Genomic DNA, 3,426 nt, shown 5'->3' on the forward strand with positions numbered 1-3,426 from the left:
GCCAGGAGGCTCCACCCCCTGCCAGGCCTCTGCTGGCGGAGGAAGACTACTCCATCTTCCTCCCCCCTTTCTCTCTCTCTCACTCTCTCTCTCCATCCCTCAGCCGCTCTCCTTCTCCCTCTTTCTTACGCTCCCTCCCTCCCTTTTATTGCCCTCCCCTGATGCTAGGCAGGATGTCGCCATGGAGACAGGATAAACAGATGATAACAAGCCCTCAGCGCTTTAAAGCTGGTTTGGCTGCTGTGGAGAGAGAGAGAGAGAGAGAGAGAGGGCACAGGAGAGAAGACAAGAGAGGAGAGAGAGAGAGAGAGAGAGAGGGCACAGGAGAGAAGACAAGAGAGGAGAGAGAGAGAGAGAGAGGGCACAGGAGAGAAGACAAGAGAGGAGAGAGAGAGAGAGAGGGCATACAGAGAAGACAAGAGAGGAGAGAGAGAGAGAGAGGGCACACAGAGAAGACAAGAGAGGAGAGAGAGAGAGGGCACAGGAGAGAAGAGAGGAGAGAGAGAGAGGGCAGTGGAGAGAAGACAAGAGAGGAGACGAGAAGCAGAGGTGTTATCAGTGTTGAGCATTGAGTGGAGCGAAGGACAGAAGACAGTGGACAGACAGGTAAGAGGCTGCAGTGTGTGTGTGTGTGTGTGTGTGTGTGTGTGTGTGTGTGTGTGTGTGTGTGTGTGTGTGTGTGTGTGTGTGTGTGTGTGTGTGTGTGTGTTGCATGCATTTTACCTGTTTATGTCGCCTCACCTGGGAATTAATTATTTTTAGGAAGATGAGAACAACCGACACACTGTTCCAAAACAATAATTGTAACACATCGAGGGGTGAGAACCAGACGGGCGTAAGTCACATTTTGGGTGAAAATGAGTTATATATATCAAATGAAAGCTCTTGATGAGCTCTTTACTACTGACAACTGACAGAGTTAAATAATAATAATAATAATAAAATAATAACAATAATAATAACCATAATAATAAAGACCGCTGAACACACTGAATTATTTGGTGCCAAAAGGGGTGCACTTACGTAGTGCATAACTGCACACCCTTTTGGCCCAATAACTTCCAAATAAATAGTAATTAATTAATTGATTAATTAATGAATTTTGTTCTTCTTCTAATGAATATCATTATGTCACTTTAAAGGACTGCACTTTAAATGTTGCGGTTGTTTTGTGATTGTTCCTATATCGCTCTGTCTTCTACTATTGAGGTGACCGCCATGCTGCATACTCACACTAAAACAAATCCCTTGTTTGTAATCTGATTACTAACTGTGGCTATTTCATCTTGAATCTGGAAAATATTGAATATTGAGTATATTGTCATCCACATGTTTATAAGGTTTTTATACATTGAATTAAGTACGGTCACTTTTTTGTTTTGGCTCTCCTGTAAAGTTGGGCAAATGTTACGCCCCTCTGGTTCTTACCTCCCCCCTCGATATAGATTTACTCATTGTAATCCGGTGCAAAAATATATATTTTTTGTGCAGGTGCACAATTTGTGAATGAATATGTTTTGCAGTTTCAAACAGTGCTCGGGTGCACTGTCTGTTTTTAGGACTTTGTGAAGAAAGCAAACTAGTCTTATAGATTGTTAGGAGGTGCCAGTGTGACAGGGAGGTGGCAGTGTGACAGTACCAGTGTAAGTGCAGTGTGACAGTGAGGTACCAGTGTAAGTGCAGTGTGACAGTGAGGTGCCAGTGTTTCCTGCAGGGAGCTGAGCTGTGAATAGCTGTGCATGGTCCGGGACACGCAGTGAGAATACCAACACACCCATGTGTTCATATCACACCCAGTCTGCTGCTGAACACACAGGCTGAGATACACACAGCGTCACACACACATGTTATTCATGTTATTTTGTATTTTTACTAGCCTGGTAAAAAACCATCCTGATCACATGACTTCACAACACCAATCAGCCTTGCAAAATCCAATCCACTCAGAAGAACAGCGAAAACATTATTTTCCATCAAGAAACTCCTAGAAACTAATTGTTATTGAGTCTGTCTGCAATAACTGCACTTATGTGATGTGTCTACCGTATTCTACTAACTTTAAAGTCGAGCTGAACCAAAAAATTAATTTTCTTTTCTTTTAGTTCAAATACCTGGCTATGCAGTCCACCTATTTAATAATGTATGCCAAAAAAAATCACAAAAATCTAATTCCTTTAGTTTTTCACACTTTTTCACATAAAAAGTTCATTTTTCAAGATTTCATTGATAACTGTAATGTACAGTTTGCTGACGTCACCTTGTACTATCAAATTTCTACCCCATTTCAACTTATCATATCACGACATGCAGCTGTCAATCAAATCTTCATTTCAGGATAATGGGCTACATGCACAACTCCACTACTTCCTGAAATTAGTACAGCTTCTTTATTTCCTGTCATCACTATTGGATGAACTGATTAATGTCAGGTGTGCTGCAGTCACAACAATGATCAGGCACACCTGATTCATCAGTTCATCCAATAGTGTAGGACAGGAAATAAAGAAGCTGTACTAATTTCAGGAAGTAAAGAAGTTGTGCATGCAGCCTATTGTATCTTCCAAATAAAGTAGAAAATGGCGCCTATAGTGCCTGTCATCTGGCAGAATTCCTATCCCATAAACTAACTACTAACTTGGCCAATTGTTAGAAACATGAACAAAAAACAAAAACTATAATCTCTAAGAATGCAAAGAAATGTAACTGGCTCGTTAAAACACGCATTCCAGGAATATTATTTACATTTATAACGATAATGGCGCACGCCTCTGAGCCTGACAGCCTCCCTGGCTGTCAGTGTCAGGGGTCGTCTCTCGGAGATTCCAGGCGGGCGGGCAGCACCCATGCATCGGATTGTCCGCTCGCTCCGCACGAAGTCGGTGGCTGCCTGGTACTCCGCGGATCCCACTCAGGTAGCACGACAACACGCTGAACGATTTGGGGGTGGAACACGCCAGGATTGGCCGATGCCAAAGCCAGTCGACAGAATTGTCAAATCAAATCATCGACACCGTATATGGTCCGCCTCTCAATTTGTTTTCAGTCTGAAACGGACTCAGATGCACGTGACGAACGGGTTCACCTCGACTTTAACCTTACCGCTCATTGCTTTGAGAGCCCCTATACTGTTTTGCCAGTGGCGTCCCTGATTGGCTGGTTAAGTTGTCAACTACAAGGAAGCTCCCTGATTGGCCCTGGTACATTCTAATTTCTGGACATCTCTGGGGGCGGGCTGAAGTCCAGACTGATGGGCAGAACCAAACGGAATGTGAGTTCATGTGATCAGCCTGGTTTTATCTGGACGATGCACAATATAACAGACAATGAGTCGTCTCTGGACAAGAAATGCAAACAACACACAATCACAGGACATGCCAGGCAATACAGTAAAACACCTCAAAAGTATAATTATAAGAAACCCCAAAG

At 43.3% G+C, this 3,426-nt stretch overlaps 1 protein-coding gene across 5 annotated transcripts in view; it reads left to right on the top strand.

Annotated features, from left to right (window-relative positions):
- Positions 1-329: 329 nt before the first annotated feature.
- The window catches only part of LOC310791316 (tubulin polymerization-promoting protein family member 3-like), a gene marked incomplete at its 3' end in the record, with an annotated part of 516,176 nt that continues 513,079 nt past the window's right edge, over positions 330-3,426 (top strand). For all 5 annotated transcript variants that reach the window (XR_014553425.1, XR_014553426.1, XM_083653009.1 and 2 more), the window contains exon 1: positions 330-606. The remainder of the gene's footprint in view (positions 607-3,426) is intronic.

The sequence above is a fragment of the Poromitra crassiceps genome (assembly GCF_964638095.1).
Source record: "Poromitra crassiceps genome assembly, chromosome: 16".
NCBI classification, from domain to species: domain Eukaryota; kingdom Metazoa; phylum Chordata; class Actinopteri; order Beryciformes; family Melamphaidae; genus Poromitra; species Poromitra crassiceps.